Source organism: Macaca mulatta, chromosome 1, assembly GCF_049350105.2.
Source record: "Macaca mulatta isolate MMU2019108-1 chromosome 1, T2T-MMU8v2.0, whole genome shotgun sequence".
In the NCBI taxonomy this organism is placed as follows: domain Eukaryota; kingdom Metazoa; phylum Chordata; class Mammalia; order Primates; family Cercopithecidae; genus Macaca; species Macaca mulatta.
In genome coordinates, this window is record NC_133406.1 from 71,506,763 (window position 1) to 71,529,722 (window position 22,960).

At 43.2% G+C, this 22,960-nt stretch overlaps 1 long non-coding RNA gene across 2 annotated transcripts in view; it reads right to left on the reverse strand.

The window, feature by feature from the left end:
* Nucleotides 1-989: 989 nt before the first annotated feature.
* Nucleotides 990-22,960, reverse strand: part of LOC114680427 (uncharacterized) — an 88,696-nt gene continuing 66,725 nt past the window's right edge. Inside the window, exons 3-4 of one of the 2 annotated variants that reach the window (XR_013412096.1) lie at nucleotides 6,468-6,554; nucleotides 2,325-5,071 (exon numbers count right to left, since the gene is read on the reverse strand). This is a non-coding gene — a long non-coding RNA (uncharacterized LOC114680427). Of the gene's footprint in view, nucleotides 1,163-2,324; nucleotides 5,072-6,467; nucleotides 6,555-22,960 lie in introns of those variants that run through there. The other variant, XR_013412090.1, reaches the window with a different exon arrangement.

Here is a 22,960-nt window from a genome sequence, read left to right on the forward strand (position 1 = left end):
AGGGACCTAATCTGTATGAGTGGAGCGGGTGTGGCGGGGGGAGGCTGCTGCCAGCAAGCTCTTCTCTGGGAGTCCATAGCAAAGGACGCCCAGATCACTATGGTTTCCTACTCTCCTCATAGTGATTAGCACTTCTCACCATCAAATCCCTGAATCTGAAGTTTTTCATAGATTGTATGAGCCTAAATCTCACCCAACCACTGCTCTCGGAGCAGGAAGCTGGGACTAGAGAGACCTGAGATGCCTATTAAACTGCTAAAACTCACACAGAGTTTAAGGTCTTTAGAGCAAATATATCTTGCTTCTTGGTTTTATACAGAATTAGAACACGTGGATGCCATACTCAAGGACTGTCAAGGAAAACCAGACAGCAGAGGCAGTGATGTGAGTTCCAATTCCATGTCTTCAGGACAGACAGCTTCCCCAGTGTGTCTAGCTGACATGTATCCTTTGCTACTTGAGTCCTTTGCAGCACCTTCTGCTCTGCAATATTCCTGCCTGCCCTGTCTACAACTCCAGGAGGCTGTAGAATTCTTTCTTGGAGCAGGGACAACCTGAGGGGCTTGGGGAAGCCTAAATGACCAACGAGAGCAGTAAACCTGTTGGAATGAGGGCAGAAAGGGCCAACTTGCTGGGCATCATTCAACTGAGAAAAAGCTGTGCGGATGTCCTTTTCTCTGTTCTGACTGGGAAATGGATACGGTGGGTATAGCAAGGAGAGTTAGAATCATAGGTGATTAAAGGAGAAGCAGATATGCTTTCTTGGGTCCATCTGGTTGTTGGTAAGGACTTAGAATGGTTTACATTGTGGATCCCAACACATAGGCTTTGGAATCAGCCAGAATGCCAGTTCCTCCACTCACCTCCCTGAAGCTCCATCTTCTCATCTGTAAAATCCATGTCACTAACTATTCACTGAATGGTTATTCAGGACCAAGCACTATTATAAGGGCTTTACTTGTATTAACTCATGTAATCCTCATATGTACCTTATGACGTAGACTAGAATCTGTGAGCTTCATTCTCCAGATGAAGACATGAAGGCACAGAAAGGCTGAGAAACTTATTCCAAGTCACAAGGCTAATAGATGACAGAGCAAGGATTTGGATCCAGGGAGTCCAGCTTCAGAGTCCATGCTGTGGACATGACTTTACCTTGTTTCTGCAAGATTGAATGAGACAGCAAACTCAGTTTCTCCATGAGTAATAATTCTTATTACTCCAAGTTATTAACATTGAGCCATGATACGGTTTGGCTGTGTCTCCACCCAAATCTCATCTTGAATTTTAGTTCCCATAATCTCCACGTGTCATGGGAGGGAGCCAGTGGGAGGTGATTGAATCGTGGGGGCAGTTACCCCCATGCTGTTCTTGTGATAGTGAGTGAGTTCTCATAAGATCTGATGGTTTTATAAGGGGCTTTTTTCCCTTTGCTTGGCACTTCTTTCTCCTGCCACCTTGTGAAGAAGGATGTGTTTACTTCCCCTTCCACCATGATTGTAAGTTTCCTGAGGCCTTCTCAGCCATGTGGAACTGTGAGTCAATTAAACCTTTTTCTCAGTTTCTTCAACACAGTGTGAGAATGGACTAATACAAGCCACTACCTGTTGAGCATAGTTAATAAACAAAACAAACTAGAAATTCATGTAATCATTGGCTTCTATCCCAGTGGACTCCAAACATTTTAGTTATGCACCCCAAGTTGTAAAACATTCCGGAACATATATTTGTGTATGGATTAGAAAAATGTCCTATTGTGCATATGACCATTATGAAACATGTAGAACTTAGAAACTGAAATTGAAAACAAATTTAAAAATAGGAGTTCAGTATAGATCTACCTCGGAAACATAGTGGGTTTGTTTCCAGATCACCTCAATAAAGCAAGTATCATAATAAAGTGAGTCCCACCAATTTTCTGGATTAGGCTTTGACTTTAAGGGAATGTTGTGGCTGGTTTGATCTTTTATCCAGACCACTCTAACTTTCTCCCTATCAGCAAAAGGCTGTTTTGCTTTCTTATCAGTCCTGTGTTCACTGGAGTAGCACTTTTAATTTCCCTCAAGAACTTTTCCTTTGCATTCACAACTTCTGTAACTGGTGCAAGAGGCCTAGCTTTTAGCCAGTCTCAGCTTTCCACATGCCTTCCTCACTGAGCTTAATCATTTCTAGCTTTTGATTTAGAGTAAGAGATGTGACTCTTCCTTTTACTTGAAACTTTAGAAGCCGTTGTAGGGTTATTATTTGGCCTAATTTCAATATGGTTGTGCCTCAGGGAATGGGGAACCAGAGGAGACAGAAAGAGACAGGGAAACAGTCGGTTGGTGGAGCAGTCAGAACACACAACATTTATTGATTATGTTTGCTGTCTTATATGGGTGCAATTTATGGTACCTCAAAACAACTACAATAGTAACCTCAAAGATCCCTGACCACAGATCATCATAACAGATATAATAATAATAATAAAGTGTGAAATATTGGTAGAACTACCAAAATGTGAGACAGAGATACAGAGTGAGCGTGTGATATTAGAAAAACATGGCATCCACAGATTTGCTGTATGCAGAGTTGCCATAAATCTTCAATTTGTAAAAACATGCAGTATCTGCAAAGCACAATAAAACAATGGCATGCCTATAATTATCCCTGCTCTTCAGGGGCATGGATTGCTCACCCTATTTTGAAGACTACCAACAAGCTCACATTTTCCATTTTGCCCTTAAGAGTGGAAGAGTCAGTCCTGACCGTCTGAGGACTCCTGCCTCGGCACACTGACTTCTGATTCTTTCAGCCCAGGTTACAATCCAGTGGTCAGGTGGCACAGAGCAGCCCCTCATGGGGTACCTGGGCCAGTCATGGGTACATCTGTGAACCCAGCAATCAGCAATCTCAACCCCTCTGATGTTATTCTCCCTTATCACCAGCCCCCTGTTCCCGGACCTTCTCAAATGCCCGATGGTGACTGATCCCTCTCTCTCCTTCCCAGTGCTCTGAACAAAAATATTGAGTGTCCTCCTTCCTGTACTTAAGTCGCTTACAGATCTATCTGTCTTCCAAGACTTATCTCCATTTAAACTTTCAAAGGCTCATTTTCCTCAACAGTAAAATGAGGATGTTAATTTTCTGTGTATCCAAGTGCTGTGAAGTTGAAGTGGGGAACCCTTGCGACCATGCCTCGCATACTACCTAGAGTGCACCAGGCACACAACAGGGCTCCTACGTGGCCAGGAAGTCTGGATCTAGAAGGGAAAACTCTGTTCTCCCTCACAGGGTATTAAATGGAAAGACATGTTACCCTGAAATGATACCATAGCCTGCTAAACCCTATCCTAGCCTAATGGCACTGAGCTGACTGCTAACGGCTGGAGGCTGCTCCCCCAAGAGACTCTGTGAGTGGTACCAAGACGGGGATGCTGCCTTTGGCTTCATCATTTGAAGATGGGACCCTGGCAGTGTCTCCCTCTAGCTTAATCTCCCAAACCCCATCGCACACACAGGCATTGGCTCCCCTCCTCCCAGGTCTCCTTCCGCCCCTGGACCTCCCTGACCATTCAGGAGGCAGGGCCATTCCCAGGCCAGAGAAGGAAGGCGGGGGAAGGCTGCCCCACTGGGCTGAAGGGCAGCTGTTTATATTATAATTAAGGTTTTACAGCATAAACTGAAATGTAGCTTGACTATTCCTACAAGGCACTGGAGGTAATTACCACTGCTAGAGGCATTCTCCACTGCCAATTATTTCCCTTCCTAATTGAATAACTTAGGCCACATTGTGGAGGGCCAGCAAAAGGAAGGAGGTGCTTTCAAATATGGACACTCCTTCAGAGGGCTCAGAACAGCGCGAAGCTTAACACACTGTCAGTCCAATCCCGTCTGAGAGTTCTTTCCTAGGAGTGTAGCATAGAGGATAGGAATGTTAGTCCCAGAGTTCTACCATTTACTAGTTGGGGCAGATCAAACTCCCTGCATCTATTTCCTCTTCTATAAAATGGGAATAATTGAAGTTCAGGCAGACTGCATTTTATTACACATTACTACGTTTTGCAGATACTACAGTTTTTTTACAAATTGAAGGTTTGTGTAACCCTGGATCAAGCAAGTCTGTTGGTGCCATTTTTCCAACAGCATGTGTCTCTAGGTCATATTTCTCACAATACCTGTGTTATTCTCACAATATCTCAAACTTTTTCACGATTACTGTGTCTGTTATGGCGATCTATGACTGGGGATCTTTGATCTTATTATTGTAATTGTTTTGGGGCACCATGAACTGCATGAACATACGACAGCAAACTTAATAAATAAATGTGTGTGTTCTGCCTGCTCCACTGACTTGCTGTTTTCCCGTTTCTCTCACTCTCTCTCTCGTTCTGGGCCTCCCTATTCCCTGAGACACAATAAGACCAGTTAATAACCCTACAATAGCTTCCAAGTGTTCAAGTGAAAGGTATAGTCACACATTTTCCACGTTAAATCCAAGGCTAGAGATGATTAAGCTCAGTGAGGAAGGCAAGTCAAAAGCTTAGATAGGCCAAAAGCTAGGCAGGCCTCTTGTGCCAAACAGTTAGCCAAGTTATGAATGCAAAGGAAAAGTTCTTGAAGGAAATTAAAAGTGCTACTCCAGTGAACACAGGAATGATAAGAAAGCAAAACAGCCCTATTGCTGATAGGGAGAAAGTGTTAGCGGTCTGGATAAAAGATCAAACCAGCCACAAAATTCCCTTAAGCCAAAGCCTAATCCAAAAACTTCGTGCGACCCGTTTTATTGCGACATTAGCTTTATTGCAGTGGTCTGGAACCAAACCCACTATATTTCCAAGGTATGTCTGTATAGACTTCACGGCATTATTGTGAGAATCAAATGAAATAATAATCATTCTGGCACATAGAGAACATTCAATAATTCTGGCTTAAGGAGGTGGATCCAACAGAGGGTATGACCATGGAGGTGCAGGCAATTTTCTCTTCCCTGCACAGGTGGACGAAACTGAGGCAGAAGTCACACTTCAGTCCCACATGCAACAGCTTGGTCTGGGAGTACCAGCAGCAGATAGAAAGCATGCCTCCCTGGCTTAAAAACAAGAAATTCCTTTGAGTTACAGAAGAAATGGCCCCTCCCAAGAAATTTGGACAGATATTCAAGATATCCAGTCTCTGGGAGTGTTTGTTAGTCCCTTTGCCTCCTCTGTATCCATACAAGGTGGCTGGCATTGTGCACAGGCTTGCGGTGGCTTCCTCAGCCCCAGGGAAACCCATGATTGATACCACATACATTTGTTGAGGGCTTTCAACTCTTTCAACTTTATTCTACTCTCATCTCTTTCACACCTCACAACCACCTGGAAAATAAAATTATCCTTCCTGGTTTACAAATGAAAAAAAATAGAGACTGAGAGAGATTAAATAACTCACATAAGCTCAATCAAGGACTGAAACACAGCTCTCTGCCTCCAATTTTTCCCACTGCTCCTCCACAGGAAGGAAGTCCATTCAGCTTTCAGGGTTCACCACACACTCCCTTCCCAAAGCCCAACTCTTTTGCTATTGAAATTATATAGTGCGTTTAAAACATCACAGAAGCCAGAGGCCGTGAATTCTCCCACTTTAGCGTGTATACAAGTCTCTTAGGGAATGTGTTTACAAACGAAAATTCCAGGGCCACACTCCCAGAAATTCTGACTCCCTGCATCTAAGATGGGGCCCAGGAATCTGTAGGTTAACAAGGTCCCCAGGTTTTTCTAATTTCAATAGTTCAATGAGACAGCAACAGAGGCCTATGAAAGACCACCGATGGGACATCAGTGAGTTGACTTAATCTTTCTGAACATTCATTTCCTTCTATGCAGAGGAAGATAATAATATTTACCTCTGCGAGGTTTTGTGAAAATTAAATGAGATAATGCATGTAAAGTGTTGTGCACCGTGCTTGGCACATAGAACGTGCTCTGGTGACATCAGTCCTTGTTAGCACGACTGCTGCTGTCATGAATATTACTGAAATACCACCAAGCCTTGTGTTACTCAAGGGATAAATTATTATAAGCTTGAGACCTTATCATTTGGAGTCACTAAATCTACAGAAAATTGGGATGTAAAAGAAACATAAATAGAATTTGATAAATTTAAGTCATTTTTTAATAAGACTGACTCATTTATCCTCATTTAACTGCCTTGGGGTGGGGATGTTGGCAGCTGTTTGGACAAACAGGAGTTTGTTGTTTAATTAGCAGACACTGATTAATGGCAGGAAAGGGGAGCAACTGGTAGATATGCCGGGGGGGCTTCTTGAGAACTGGCTTTAAATTAATGTGATCTGCACAAAAATTCAATAGCAGACAGCACTGAGATAGAGAAGAATGTATAGACCCCATCCGCAGCCACGAACAGCTTCCTCCTAGTTATCCTCCATTCCCCTAGGACTCTGGGGACATCTCTGAGTGCAAGGGCATCCTGGGACCCCAGGCTACCTCTATAGGTCGGAAGTCTGGGTGAAGAGGAACTCTGCCTTCTTATTAGGGAAAGCTGGCCCGGAGGCTGCCCTAGGACTGCTTCTCCTGGGGAAAAAAAAAACAAGAAGGAAGAAATTTCAGAAGAAAGTAAGACAAATTAAGCTAAGTGAATGACTTACAGACTGTCAGTGGTGGGAACCCCGCACTCCACACATACACACACTTTGAATTTGGCAAAAAGCCCAGGTGAGGTATGAAGTGACTGTCAGCCAGGACTACCCACAGGCTGGCCTGAGGCTGGTGGCCTGAGCTTTATCAGAGAGCCTCTAGAAATCTGCATTTCACCCAGGCCACCTCCATCTCTTAGTGAGGCCAAGTAGGCACACACACACAAAACCCAAACAATTTCGGATTGAAGAAGGTCCAGAAATACTCCTGGGTATATTTTGACATCTCAGGAAGTAGGTTCTGAGAGAGCAACCCCAGTATTTCCACACCTGATAGGGCAGGGGCAGGTGGCCATCAGTACTTGACATCAGGCGAGTCATGCTTCAGCCCTTCCTTTGGAAATCTGAGGCCCAAAACACATTTTATGGATGAGAGCCAACCACTCCGGAGAGTTGTCTCTTGTTTAAGCTGTGCAGTGAACTACCTACATAGTGTGAATTGAGAGACCCGGAAAGTCTCATCCCCCAAAAACACCCGCTCCCCAAGCATTTCTGTCTCCAAATGTGTCTGTCCCTTCCTACTACAACATATCCAGGCCGTAACTTTCCTCTCTGATCCAAGTTCCTAAGGTGATGCAAGAGCAGGAGGGATACTCCAAGGAGAAGAGGCTACAACAGTAGCAGGTGAGGCAGACACGGGTCAGTCCCGCTCTTGCTTTCTCCAGAACCCCATCCCCTGCCTTCATTTTCTGTCCTACTCTGCTATTCTCCATGACCTTCATTTGTCTCTGTCACCTGCTCCCTGTGCCTTTCCCATCTCTATGTCCATCCTATGCCAGGTAGATGCTGGATACACAGTAGGCTCAATCCATGCCTGAGGAATGACTAAGCAATGAATGAACAGAGAGGCGTGGAAGAATGTTCAGGGTGAGGGCTGCAGGCACATCCATGCCAGCCCTCCCTTACCCCCAGGGCAAGCCCAGAAGGAAGCAGACACTGGAGAGAAAGGCCTGGCTGTTAATCTTTTACTCAAAGCTCAGCTCCACAGTAACGCTCTTTGTGCTGCACCTGCTAACTGGGGGCAGAAAATGTGGAAACATCACATGTTTGCCTGTAAATCTGCTGCTTTTTATGTAAAAACATTCATGACTGGCTTCATGTTTTAGTCCTTACTTTCTCTCCCTCCTCCTGTATCCATTTTTATAACCCGCTGTTCTCACATGTCCAAACAAAGTAACTAATCACTCTGCCACCTTGATCCCCTGCAAAGGTGCCTTTTCCACTGTTTCCTCCCAACCCGCCTTCACCATCTCCTTCTTTTCCAGCTCTTCCCTCCAGGGCAGCAGACTCTTTCATCCATAGTCACCAGGGCACACAGATCTCGTTTTCTTTATGATTCATCTTCCAAGAGGAGAAATGACCAGGATCAAGAAATGCATATGTGACATTGCTGGGGAAATGTGGCTTCAGACAAGACAGGAGTTGGCAGAAATGGAGGTTACTCACTTCACTCAAAGTGAGGAGCTGGGAGAGGTTGCCTTGGGTGGGGAGTTTTATTGATTTTCATATTTATCACTGCAGAGTGCTATTAATGAATTGCCATCCTCCAAAATCAAACCATCAAGGTTGCATTTGGGCAATGAAGAACCGCTGGTTACAGAAAGTGCCCCTGTTGGTCTGACAGTTTCTCATGATCAGGAAGTGTCGGCCGGGCGTGGTGGCTCAAGCCTGTAATCCCAGCATTTTGGGAGGCCGAGACGGGCGGATCACAAGGTCAGGAGATCGAGACCAGCCTGGCTAATACGGTGAAACCCCGTCTCTACTAAAAAAATACAAAAAACTAGCCGGGTGAGGTGGTGGGCGCCTGTAGTCCCAGCTACTCGGGAGGCTGAGGCAGGAGAATGGCGTAGACCCGGGAGGCGGAGCTTGCAGTGAGCTGAGATGCGGCCACTGCACTCCAGCCTGGGCGACAGAGCGAGACTCTGTCTCAAAAAAAAAAAAAAAAAAAAAAGGAAGTGTCACTGGGTGATCTGGATACCAATGTCCTGTGAGCCCCTTGGTGCTCTCCTCTGATTGCTCAGGAGCTTTGATACACTACACTTTGTCTGTCCTTCTGGAAGCCCTTTCTTTATCTGGTTTCCAGAGACCACAAACTTCTGGTTTTCTTTCTACATCGCAGGACATTCTTTTGCCAGGTCTTCCTCTTCTTCCTAATCTCTAACACTCTGAGTAATGTAGGGCTCAGACCTTGGACCTCTTCTCTATCTATTCCACCTGGCTTTGTCATCTCTCCCCTTCATGGATTTAAATATCAGGTTGATTCATAAGAAACATCTGATGATCAATCTTTTTCACCTGTAAAAAAAATGACAAGTTCAATGGTCCTACCTAATACTATATAGCATAACTCCCAAATCTTTATCTCTGTCCCCTGACCTCTCTTTGAACTTCAGACTCTTATCCAGCTGCCTACTTAGACACCTCCACTCAGTTGTCTAATTGGTATGTCCAGATCAACCAAAGCAGTTCAGAGTAGGACTCTAGACTTCCCTGCCAAGTCTGTTCCTCTCCCAATCTTCCCCATCTCAGTTAAGGACAACTCCACTCCTCTGGTTGCTCAGATCAAGAACCTAATAGTCATCCTGGCTTCTTCTCTTTCTCCCACATGTTACAGAAGTAAGTTCTTTTAGCTTTAACCTCACGTCTTACATCTTTGCTCTTATCAATCTAGGCCAAATTTCCTGGGGTTGTTTCCTAGATTAGTGTGATGATATCCTAACTGGTTTCTGCTTCTGCTTCTACCCTTGGACATTCTATAATCTACTACCTTTACAGCAGTCAGAGTGAACACTCTGAAGCATACATCACATTGTGCCATTCTCTCCAGTCCAAATACTCCAATGTCTTCCAATAATGCTCAGAATAAAATCTAAACTCCTTACCCTGCCTATTTCCCAGCCCCTGCCCGTGTCTCTAATCTTCATCTCCTTTGCCTGCTTCACTCAGCTGTAACTCAAAGCCTCGCTCCTTCCCACTTCATCTGCCTCTGACACTCTCATTCCACTCATTCAAGTGTGTTCAGTATCACCTCCTCTGGAAAAGCTTTCATAGACCATCCCATTATCAGTAATAGCTATCCCTTCATCCTGCCTTCTTTAATATGCTGATCACATGATAGTATATGATAGGATGATTTGTTTATGTGTTTATTATCTACCTACCAACTAGAACCTAAGTTCTCTAAGGGCAAATATTGTTGTCTCTTTCAGTGTCCTTTCCTAGTGCCTGGCACCTGATAGATGCTCAGCAAGTGTTTAAGTGAATGAATGAATTGATGAATGAGTGTGCCAGGCCCCCAGCTCTGTATCCTGTAGAGCTCAATACATAGTTGATGCTTGAGAATCTTGAGCCAGAAGAACTTTGAGCCAACAGTCTAATAATGATGTGGGATTAGGATTGTACTGCAATGTGAGTTTGTAGTTTTTAGAATACTTCCTTATATATGATAACCACTACCTCCTCTTTCCAACAGGATGGAGGATCCCAAGGAAGTCACTTCTCCCTTTCCATTTTCTCCATCCAAAACATTTAAGTTTTTTTTCTTTATGCAGTGACCATGACGTCCTTGGTGTTGGCTATCACAACCATACACACACACCACACCACATCACACCAATAATGATAAAAACAATAGCAAACTTTCAATAAGATCTTGCATTGAACCAAGCACTGTTCTAAACTTTTTACATATATTATCTCATTAGAATGGCTTAATAATCCTATAAAGTGGGTGCAGATTGGATTTCCACATTCAGGTGAGGAAACTGACTCACAAAAGGGACTAAGTAACTTTCCAAAGTTTACACAGCCAGTAAGAGAACAGGCCAAATGTTTCTGAGGTTTTCAGTTTGGGATAAGGTCTCTAGTGATGCTATCCACAGAAAGTCCCACTCTCCTACTGTCTCTCCTGTCCAGATTGCTCAAAGCTCTGAAAATCCCATAAAGACAAGGGCAATGAACATTAAGGGGTTCCTGTGTTATAGGGAGAAAGACCCTAGGTCCTCATATCCACCAAGGCGATGTGCTTTCACCCAAAGTATGACCAAGGCAGTGACACAATAGGGCCCTTTTCCATCATTTACCCTCTAAGGGTGCTCTGTGTCACTCAGAGCTGGCCCTCTTTCCCAGGCCAATTGAAGGACACGTTTGCCTCACATCTTCAAGTGAACAGCCGGAATCCATGTAGCAATTTCCCCTCCCTCACCTTCCTTTGTTAGCTCAGCTCCATCTGGTAAACAGGAGTCCTGGTGCCCCCGGTTTTCAACCCCCTCACCTGACAGGTAGCACCTAAAGAAAAAGGATTTCTGAAAAAAATCACATTGCCCGCACTGCCAAGGACAAGGAACCCTCAGGCTCATGCATTGATATGGTTTGGCTATGTCCCCACCCAAATCTCATCTTGAATTCCCACATGTTGTGGGAGGGACCTGGTTGGAGGTAACTGAATCATGGGGGCAGATCTTTTCCCGTGCTGTTCTTGTGATAATGAATAAGTCTCACGAGATCTGATGGTTCTATATGGGGGAATTTCCCTGCACAAGCTCTCTCTTTGTCTGCTGCCATCCATATAAGACATGACTTGCTCTTCCTTGCCTTCTGCCATGATTGTGAGGCCTCCCCAGCCACATGGAACTGTAAGTCCATTAAACCCCATTTTCCTATATAAATTACCAAGTGTTGGGTATGTTTTTATCAGCAGTGTGAAAATGAACTGATACATGCATTGATGTCCGCCTCCTGCAATCCTGGCAGTGGGACCAACGGGTTGCCTAGAGGCTGCTGCTTCTCACACAGGGATAGCTGACAAGGCACAAGTGCATTGCTCCCAGCAGGCTTCTGCCCCCTTCCTGGCAGTGCTAGGCCAGAGAAGAAAGAGTGGGGGAGAGGGAGGGATCTCTCTCCAAAGTTTGGAGAGCAAGCAAAAAGATAAATGGAACCAATTTCAAAAGGAGTTACAGGGCATCTGGGGAAGCAAGACCCCTGAGTTATAGTTAAGACTCTGAAGAATCAATTAATATGCTTCACATCTACCCCACCTTACTCTTGGATGCACCAAATGCTTTCAGGAATACCCCAGGGTCCCCTCCTCACAGCTAAATAGGACTCACTTTCCACAGCACTAGAAACAAAGACTGCCAATACTCAAACTTTATGTGCAAAAGCTGCTTGTCTGAACCTGGATACAGAAAGATTTAAAGGCATACTTGCAGTGCAGTTTTTCCAGAGAAAGTGGAATGAAAAGGAAGAGGGAGGGAGCAGGAAGAGAGAAAATATTAGCTTAAGAAATCTCAAGTGTCTAACCGAGGAAGAACCCGGTGCTAGAGGGAAGTTGAGTTGTGACTGAGGTTTTCTTTTTGCAGTCTTACAAGGTGGTTAATGCCAGCCAATGGTGGCCAGCTCATTATTGATGGGTTGCCCAGGTTGGAGTGACTCATCTTTGCCCCAGACTTTGCCCCTCCACATGGATCATCCCCTGTTTACAACCTAGGAAGTTGGTGAACCCCTTGCCAAGCACCAATGAACTTCGAGACTTTCAGAAATCACAACCTTTGTGGGTATTGGTCTCCTCATCTGCAAAATCAGGCACTGAGAAAATGATTTCTAAGGTCCTATGTCTAATTTTCTGGAATTTAATAAAGACCTATAGTGGAATATGATTGGGAAAAAATCCTTTGCTTATCATGGAGTGGTTGCTAAGCAAGTCCCACAAAATAAGCAGTAGAGTCTCCCACATAACCTAGCTTTTAAATTTTAATCAAAGCCCATGAACTGAAAACAATCAAAATGTGTACTGAGGGAAGGGGCTGATTGCATATTAACTTCATTATTACCCAGATATATCCACCATCTCTCATGAGATTAGTGACATATGATCATCTTATTGGTCATCTTCAAAACAATTTACTAAATACTGACTAGTTGCCAAGGACTATGGTGGGAACTTTAGAGAATGCAGAAAACTAATATTATATTGTCTCCATCTTTATAATAATACAAACTAATACAGGAAATTTAGAATCATAATGGAATTTTTTTAAGTTTAAGACTGACTACTGTTCATTTCAATGTTGACAAGTATGACATACAGGTAATGCTAAACCTTTGAAGCAAAAATGAAAATGTACAATATTATTATCACTAAATTATATCACTATAAACAAGTAATCACTGGTGCCTTGCAAATGTGCATAGGATATTTACCTTAGCCCAAATTTTGTTTAGAGAAAATCTAATCTTTCTCCTTAAGATAATGCTCAGGTTGGTCATTTTAGTTTCAATATTATATAGACTTGAGATTTTACCCACAACAACCTTGCAGACAGAACTGGCTATATAATTTGTGGGGTCCAGTACAAAATGGAAATGTGGGGTTTCTTGTTTACAAATTATTAATACTAAGAATTTTAAGATGGCAAAAGCAGGGTATTAAACAAAGTGTGGGCCCCTTCTAAGGTCGAGGCCTGCTCATAGATTATCCAGAAGTAGCCATGGCTGACATTTAATGAGTTCTTGCTGTCTGCTAAGCATAGCTCTAAGAGCTGTACATTTATTAACTCTTTTAATCCTCAGAACAACCCTGGGAGGGAAGTACTATTATTCTCTACCTATAATAAGGAAACAAAGGCATAGAAAAGTTAAGCATCTTACCCATGGATCCATGGACAGGAAATAGAGCCAAGATTTCACGGCAGGATTTTGAGGCAGATTGGGTTCAGGTCCCATCACATTGCTACACTATGCTGCTTCTAGTAGTCATTCTCCCAAACTGAATCTGGAAATTATACTAATGGATTTCCACTCCACAGAGTCTTTTAATTTTCTTGTCTCCTAAGATTAACACTGGGCTTGAGTAACTCTGAGGTTGTCACAGTTCCAAGGAACTGCAATGACTAGGGGCCTTTTGCATGTGTGTGACTGGATGGATATGGGCAAAGCAGAGTAAGCCTGAATGCAGAGAGCTGGGCATAGTTTTTCTTAGACTCCCGCATGTTATTGAACCCCCGCAGTCAAAGCCTGCTGAAGCTTCACAGCTAAGGCTCTGGGTAAAAATGGCTCAGACCAAGAAGGCCCACCAGGCTCCAATAAGCCTAGTTCCATTTCATGCTGGAAGGATGGGGTCTCTGGGCAGAGCTAGGCTTGCCTGCAACAAACTTGACTTCTAGCTCACGGCTGTGGCCTTGCTCCATGGGATTTCTGATGTAGGTGACGCATTCTTCAAGAATCATCATCTAGAAAATGGATAACCTTAACGTGATGGGAGCATTGCCAGGGGAGGGTCGGTGACCCCTCTCCTTTACCATCAGGGATGAGCCAGCTACACCACCACTTCTAGCAGGGCTGAGGCAGGTCAGAAGATGAGACGCCTGAAGGAGGGAATGCAGCCCCCAGCTTTCTACATGGATGCTAGAGTCCCAGGTCATTCCTTTTTAACTTTGGCTAATAATCTTAATCAATATTTTTATTTTTACTGGAGCATAAATTGCGCCCCCCACCATGACCTGCCATCCACAAAATGATGAAGGTTTCCTTGCAAACTTTTCTCCTTATAAAGGGTTTTCAGGCCTCCTCTTTCTCTCTCTACCTGCTGTTTCTTCTAAATACCATTTGGCTTGAAAAACTCTAATTTTGAGGAAATTCCTTTTTCTCAGAATGGATCAGAGTCATCAAATGCTGTTGATGAAACAGACTTTAGAGAGCATTCAGCCTGGCAATTTTACTCTATAGACAGGGAACTGAAAGCCAGATGAGGCCAGAGCTGACTAGAGTGACATAGAGTGGGGTCCACACTCACATGCATAGGTGAGGCCACTGAGCAGACCCTGCATACTCACCATTCACGCAACCCAAAGATGTCCCCACAGTGCCACATCACACCCAGTAAGCTGACACCCACCGCAGGGCATGTCTAGACTCCCTTCACTGGATTTCCCATTAAAGCAATGCTGAAAACAGTTTTTTTTTTTTTTAAATCTCTGGAAATGAATTGATATCTCATATAGCAAGAATACAGCAAGGGGGCCGGAAAAGTCCGCTGTGAACATGTTTTTTAAAAAAGTTATAAATAAACAGAATGATCAGAAACCAGATTAAACTTCCAAGTTGAGAATGAGACGTGGAAGATGAAAGGCCTGACCTGTTCCTAACTAGCCGGGCTGCGGCTCAATTGTATAATCCTCTCCTGGCTACATGGCACTGGAATTCATAAAATTGTGGACTTTTAGAACTGAAAAAGATCTTAGAGAAGTTGTCCAGCCCAACCCCTCACACTGGGGATGGTAAAACTGAAGCTCAGAGAGATGAAGACACTTGCCCGAAGTCACACAGCTCATATTTGTTAATCAACCAGGGTTATTCTTGCAGCTACTGAAGGAACCACAATGGATGTGTAATTTGGTCCCTGGCAAAGAAAACTTATTACCTAGTAGTTTGATATCTTTCCCTATGTGGTGTAAAAATTTCAAACAGATCACCTAGTAGGGAAATGTAATCACAGTTTTTAATTAACATAAAGTCTCCGAGACATTTGTTGTTGTTATATTACTTTTATACAGTGTAAATCAATTAGCTACAACGGGCTAGTGGGTGCAGAGAGTGGCAGTCAGTCACTGGGCAGATAATTGCTCTGTTGCTGAGATTAACACCTTATCATGCTATTAGGACTGCTTATGAATCTTGTAGTCCCAACGAAGCCTACAATTTAGGGACTATCCATTCCAGCTGTCTCCATTTCTATAGCCTCCTACATGCAAACAATTGTTGCACTAAGTGCAGCATTTAATTAAAGGCCCTTCCCATGTCATGGCTACAGTCACGGGAAAGACAAGAGACCTCGTTTGTTTCAAAAAAAAAAAAAAAAAAAGGCACCTCTTGCTGGTGATTAGTTAGTGTTAAAGCAATCAGGATTAAAGTCAGGGAGGCCATGAAAGAAGGATAAGATATTGATGACTGTGGAATTGTCAATTGGAAAGTACATGAATACCTTTACTTTCGTGTGTTAGTAAGAAATCAGCGATGAGAAATATGAGCCTGGGTTTCTTCTCGCTTTAAAGGGTCATATCATCAAAGCCTGGAGTGCTCTGCCTCTTCCCAAAAGTCCAACCAAGCATCTTACCAGAATTGTTTTTAACTATCAGATTCTAGCATGAGAGGTCAGAAATTGGGGATTGACAAGGCAGGTTGGGGAAAGCATGAACCAAGACATTCATATTGGTTTGTTGTATCCAAGTACAGAGAGAAATTTATCTCCAAGGGAGCTCTGATTATATTTTAACAAAGGGAAGCTTTCCCTGGGACAATTCTTACTGCAATAGGAGACACCCCCTCCCCCCCAAAAAAGTCAAACAGGCAACAAATAATTTTACCATTACCAGGTAATATGTGTTAATTGCTCAGTTTATATACTCAGAATGCCATACCATTAGAGACTGTGTATGCATTGTAACTAGAGCATTAATAAATTTAAAATGTGCCTATTAGGATGACAGCTTTGGAGGTGCAAAGGAATAACAGTTATCACTTGGCAGAAGCCGCTCTCACCCCATCTGCCGAGACTTTGCATACATTTTCAGCTTCCTGAGCAATGATTAGGCCTGTCAGAACCTCTTTAACCTTCTAACTGCTGGTCCCCACTGGCCGTAATTAGAGACTAATGAATTCAGAAGATGCAGGCCGTGAGGAAAACTGCCTTGACAGTTTGTGTACAAATTAAGCCCCAATTACTTCATGCATCTTTTGCATCGCTGATACAAGTCTCTGTTATTATTTTTGAATATGGTCATTTTAGCAGAAACGAAGAACTTGGCTAATGTATTTTGTCATTTTTATGGCTCATCATAAAGAAAAAACATACTGGGCGGGTCATGAATATGTGAAATAAACTACAGCAGATTATAAAAAGAAATTAATTTTCCTCTTGGGAATACCCTACCACCTTTTCATCCCCCCAATGGATAAACTTATTAATATGGTTATTTTTATTCTGATAATATCTGCCATTGAAGGATCCTGACTCATGAGCAGGTAGTTTGGCTTAGGTTTAGCCTCTGAGTAAGGAGAATTTGGGAGTGAGGTGCCCCTTCATTGCTAATCCTGGTGTAAAGACTGCTTCGAGAATATTGTCAGAAATTCTTTGTTCTGTGCCCTTAGTTGTTCTTCCACCTTCAATGGCCATGGTGAAAAGTTTCTAACTCCAAGAGGCATAGCTTTTAAATGACAATAGAAAGGTCCAATGTCACATTCTTTAAAAAAAAAAAAAAAACAAACAAAAAAAAAAACTTCTCGAAACAATATTGAATCTTATTTCAGCCCTACCAGTCAACCTGACTAGATATTCTATTTTAGTCTTTCGGGAGATCTTTCCCCTACTCTCTGGGGTCACACAAAAATCCTGGCTTATACGTCCTCAGAAAGCCCGGGGAGTAGGCCCTCATGTCTGCAGGATGGTCATCATCTTTCTGGCTATTTCTTTAGCTACAAGATGCTGCTGTTAGCAGTGGGTCCTGCCAGATGTCTTGGTCTCTGTTGCTCCAGGCAGCTCAAAGACCCCCCTGCCGGCGGTCCTTCCTTGCTGAGGACCAGTCTCCTATAGCCATCCTCCACTAAAGTTCCTACATGCCAGAGAGTTCCTATTCCTGCTCCACACCAGCCTCAGAGAAAGTTGAGATTCTTCCTTCTGTCTGACCACTTTCAACTCCCCAGCTTAAAGCACTTCCCTTCATTCTCTCTAGTGGTAGGCAGAATAATCCCACCCTGCTTTAAAAAATGCTTATGTACTAATCCCCAGAATCTGTGATGTCACTTCACATGGAAAAAGAGACTTTACAGATGTGATTAAGCTAAAGATCTTGAGATGAGGGGATTATCAAGGTTGACTCAGTCTAATCACAAGGTTCTTATTGGAGGAAGACTGGGGGATAAGAGTCAGTAGTAGGAGCTATGACAATGGAAGCAAGAGGTTGGAGCGATGTAAGGAAGGGGCCACAAGCCAAGGAATGCAGGTGGCCTCTAAGAGCTGCAAAAGGCCAGGCAATGAATTCTCCCCTGAAGTAACCAGAAGGAGCTGTCGCTGCAGACACCTTGATTTCAGACTTCTAATGTCTGGAATTATAAGACAATAAATATATATTGTTTTAAGCCACTACATTTGTGGTAATTTGTCACAATAGCAGGAGGAAACTAATATAGCCTTCTCCGATGGAAACTTAAAGATTTGTGTTTGTATTATAATAATCACTCCAATAATAATTAATACAATAATTTATTTTATATAAATTAATAATATCTTTCCTCTTATCTGTAAGATTGAAATCATAAGCTATCCTCATGAGGATGTTATGGTAACTAAGGGAATTAAAGAATCAATTGGATATGTGGACCAAAGTAGATATGCAATAAAAAGTTGACAACGTAGAGCTCAAAAGTGAGTCTTAGTATGAATATGAGCCAAGACGGTGTCAGCCCCTACCTGGCTTCCTCTGCACTAGGTCCACACAACTGGCTCTTTAATGGTCTCTAGATGCAGGCTGCAGCCCACCTATTCTTGAGTGGCAGGAAGCAGTAGTTTCTTGTCTAGTGGACCTAAACCTGACATACCTACTCTTTTAGGCTCTGAGTACTGTAACCAAGACCCATGTATTTGGCCCACTATATCACTGCCAGGTCTTCTTCACAGTCAAAAATTATCTGGGTCTCAAGTTTAGAGAACAAGATACTGGAGTTTGAGTAGGTCTGAAATTACAGTGAATTCACCTACTGTGTTGGCTTCATCCGAGACCTTAACCTTAGGGCAAAGAAGCCTTAATTCTATTTGCTTCACCTGTTGAGGACTCCTGTTCTGGAACTAGAAGCTACATCCTCAACCCAATCCATTGACTGGGGCCATAGGACCCCACATCATACTTGTTCATCCCTTTCTGGGACCTATGTCTTTCCTCTTTATCCCCCATATTTAATCACATTCATCAGCCATCCTTGGATAGATTCTTGAGTGAATATCAAAAGCTAGCTTGACTGGGGGGATTTGATCCACATCTTAACACCTGCTGTTTTACCACTGAATTTTTCTCTCCAGAGCTACCTGAGTCATGCTGTCCATTTCCCCCAGACCATCAAGTTCCCATCCTGTATACAGCTCTACTTATGTTCTAGGTTGCCATCAGTCCATTGTTAAGGCTGTCTCTGAGTAAAGAGAAAAGCTAAATAAAGATGGTCGTGGCTTAAACACTGACTTAGAAACTCATTTCATTAGAGTGATTTATTAAAAAGCAGTACTTAGGAAAAGCATATTATTCATCTCTTTAGCACGATTGCATTAGAGCGATTTTTTTCTGGTGACAACTTTCGAGGTAGGTTTTTTAAAGAATAAACACAGTCTAGTGGAAAATTATGCCTAGAGTCTCGGCCTGCAGTGACAAGGTACAGACTGCTACAAACTGAGGCCTTCCCATAGACCTCCCCTTCCTGTGAACTCCTAACTCAGCTGCAGCCTGACAGAATAGTAATGAGAAGTATGAGAATCCGGGAGCAGGGAGGAAAAAGGGGTGGAAACAAGAGGCCCCAGAACCTGCCCACACCCCCAAAGACCCATATGGGGAAACAGCTCTCCAGCCTTCAGCAGACAAGCTTCAGGGGATGCTGAAGAGAAGAGGGAGGACTAAACTCACAGAGTCTGGAGCTGCATTTTAGATTCACAGAACCCCAGAATGGGAAATTGTGGACCAGAAAGGCCAAAGCAGGACCACTTTTTTCCCTTTGTGATGGCAACACAGCAGGCCTTCCTATCAGGCCTTCATGGCCATGGTCTTGAAATGAACTCAAGAAGTGCTGCTGTAGGCCAAGATCAGAAAGTGTACCCCATGGACACCCGGAGCCCCAGGAGGTTATACGGTCTTCAATGAGCCTGGTATTATACCCTCATTCTTTCTCCTAGCAAAGTGAAAATCATTTCTATCATTGCTGTTCAAATTGTGGCTCATTTATTTGTTTGTGAAACTGACATTAACTAGGCTTTTGAAAGACCTCACCCATGGATGAGGTTCTGAGCTAACACACCCTCCCTGCCACCTAGAAGAGTTTCTCTCTGTGTGTCTTTGACTCCTCATCTTCCACATCTTGACTCTGGGATCTCCACACTCATTTAACAGACGGTCTTTGTATTTCAGAGGAGATTCGGTGCCTTTTATAAATTTAATTTACATGGAAGCCTGGTAAATAGTTTAGGGTCTGAAGGGAGATAGGCCTGACCCTGCCACACCCTGGCAGTACTCTGCTCAGAAACATCACCCGACGCGTGAGAGACCGCATGCATGCAGTGGGCTGGGCTACAGGTCTCCTTCTGTCTCAACTACTAGAGGTGGGACAAGTCAGGGTGGCCCACTACCGTGTGGGTGGAAAGCTTCTGAGTCTCATTTACACCGTATTTGTTTTTGGAGCGTATCACAGAACTTACCTTTGAAAGGCTCGTGCTTTCTAGATTTGCTTCTGAAGTTACAATAAAATTCCTCTTTCACATGGAAAATGTTAATTTCACCCAAAATGAGGTTAAATAACATGTGATAGGCCCGTAATGGTTTATTATGTTCTTTTTTGGGGGGGAGGAATGAGGTCTCATTCTATTATTGCCCAGGCTGGAGTGCAGTGGCACAATCACGGCTCACTACAGCCTCAACCTCCCCAGGCTTAGGTGATCCTCCCACCTCAGCCTCCCAAGTAGCTGGGACTACAGGTAATGCACCTGGCTAATTTTTTGTAGAGATAGAGTTTTGCTAGGTTGCCCAGGCTGGTCTCAAACTCCTGAGCTCAAAGAATCCACCCACCCTGGCCTCCCAAAGTGGTGGGATTACAGGTATGAGCCACTGCTCCTGGCCATGGCTTTATATGAAAAAGCAAAGACTGTTCACCACAATGTTGGGAAAAGTAGAGCCCTAACTGCAGTGCTCCAAAACTGGCCCACATAGGAGCACCCTCTCTGGCAGTGTTCCAATCCATTGCCTTGTTATGTTTTTATAAGTCTCTTTATCTCACTAAAAGCATTCTCCTTTAAGGATGGAGATGATTCATCTAAGTATCTCTCTAAAATGCCTAGTTTACCAAGAGCAAAGTCTTCAAAAGACACTGCAAAATCAAATTAAAATATATCACTAACAATGAACGTATTCTTAAGAGGTACCCTTGATGGTTAAAATATATTCTTAAAAGTTAATTTCTAATGGAGTCCCTTCCATAGAGCACTTCTTAAACACACACACACACACACACACACACACACACACCCCAAAATGATTTCCTAAAACTGAAAAACTGAGCAGGTCATTTTCACAGTATCTCTGCCTTCAGAGTGCAGGCTTTCTGAAGATAAAGACTGCTGTTTTCTGGACTCTGTATTTCTGCACATCACCTAGTTCACTGAGACCATCCAGGGATGCATCACACATTTATTTAGTACTTACGTAGGGGGCTGGGGAAATCGCAGCCATCGAGACAAAGTCTCTCATTGACATTCTAGTGTGTGCTGAGAGGAGGAGGAGAAGGAAATAGATAACAGAGGAGCAAATAAAAAAACACCAGACACTATAAGGCCTATTAAAAAGTAGATGATGGGTGGTGACTAGATGTATGAAGCGTGCCATTTTATATTGAGGTTCAGGAAAGCCCTCTGAAAATCGAAATTAAATTAAAAATGCGTTCAGTATCCACATGACAAGAAGGAGCTAGTCATGGAAGCATCTGGAGCAAGAGTGTCCTAGGAAAAGCCAACAGCCAGAAGCAGGACTGGCTTGGAATGGTGAGGAGCTGAAAGAAAGCCAGTGTGGCTGAAGTCTTTGAATGGCAAGGACAAGTTGAGGAAATGGGGTCGCAGAGGTGAGCAGAAACCTGATCACAGGGAGCTCTGTGGGTTTTGAAATATGTTTGGATTCTTGAAGCGGTAACAGAGGCCATTAGATGTCTTAGGGAGGGAAGAGACATCATCTGCTTTATGTTTTAGAGATCACCCCAATGGCTACGTTGGGGATGGAAGGCAGGTAAGAGGAAGCACTGGGCCACCAGTTAGGAGGCTGCTGCGGAAGTCCCCTGGAGAGACAGCCTTGCCAGGGAGAACAACTGAGCAGGAGTAATAACTGCACAAACATCCCTCAAGAAATACAGCAGAGGGTTTCTGCACAGAGGAACAGCACGAGCAGGACCTCATGGAAGAGATCCTTTTCTCCAGGTATACCAAACTCTCAGTTCCAGGCTCACAGTACCAGTACCAGGCTCACAAGTTCATTATTTTCACATGGATATTCTCCCATATGAAGTTTATAAATGTATTGCCAAGTTCCTCGTTTAAGGGGGACTAGAGTGAGGCTGAGATGAGTGACAAGAAGAAGAGGAGGGAGATGAAGAGTATATGAACTCTTCCTTTCCCTTTTAACTCACATCATGGTTCCTAACACATATAAGTGTGGGTATGTATATCTTCATTATTTTCACATAGATATTCTTCCACGTGAAGTTTAGAAATGTTTTGCCAGGTTCCTTATTCAAAAACATTGTTTGGAATTTGATTGGGATTGCATTATATTTATAAAAATAACTTGGGGAGAATTGACATCTTTACTGAGTTGAAGTTCAGTGAGCCTGAGAACTTGATATACCTGGAGAAAAAAAGAGTCCAAACAGAAAAAAAGAAAAGAAACAAGAGAATCAAAACATGCCAGACACACAGGAGTCATCTTAGCAAGAGAGTAAAAAATGGAAGGCTTTTATAAAAAATAGTATCAACAGAGTCAAGGGACACAGAACAAGACCAGAAAGCATGTAGGCCTACCCTACACAATTGGATGGGCAGATTCAACTCAGTAAAGATGTCAATTCTCCCCAGATTATTTTTATAAATATAATGCAACCCTAATCAAATTCCAAATGATGTTTTTGAATGAGGAACCTGGCGAAACGTTTCTAAACTTCATGTGGAAGAATATCTATGTGAAAATAATGGAGATATGCACAACCACACTGAAATGTGTTAGGAGCCATGATGTGTGTTAAAAGGGAAGGGAAGCACTCATAGGCTCTTCATCTCCCTCCTCTTCTTCCCACTCCCCTCAGTCTCACTCTAGTCTGCCTCAAATCCCCCTTCCCTCACATCATGTTCTGACTGATGTGAGCTAAAGAGTAAGTGTCCTCTCACACATAACACTACAGCAGTGTTTTTCAAACTTTTTTGGTTGCGACCACGTAAATATATGATGTATATAGAAATATACATATATTATTGAAACAAATGTTTCTGAAATAATACCT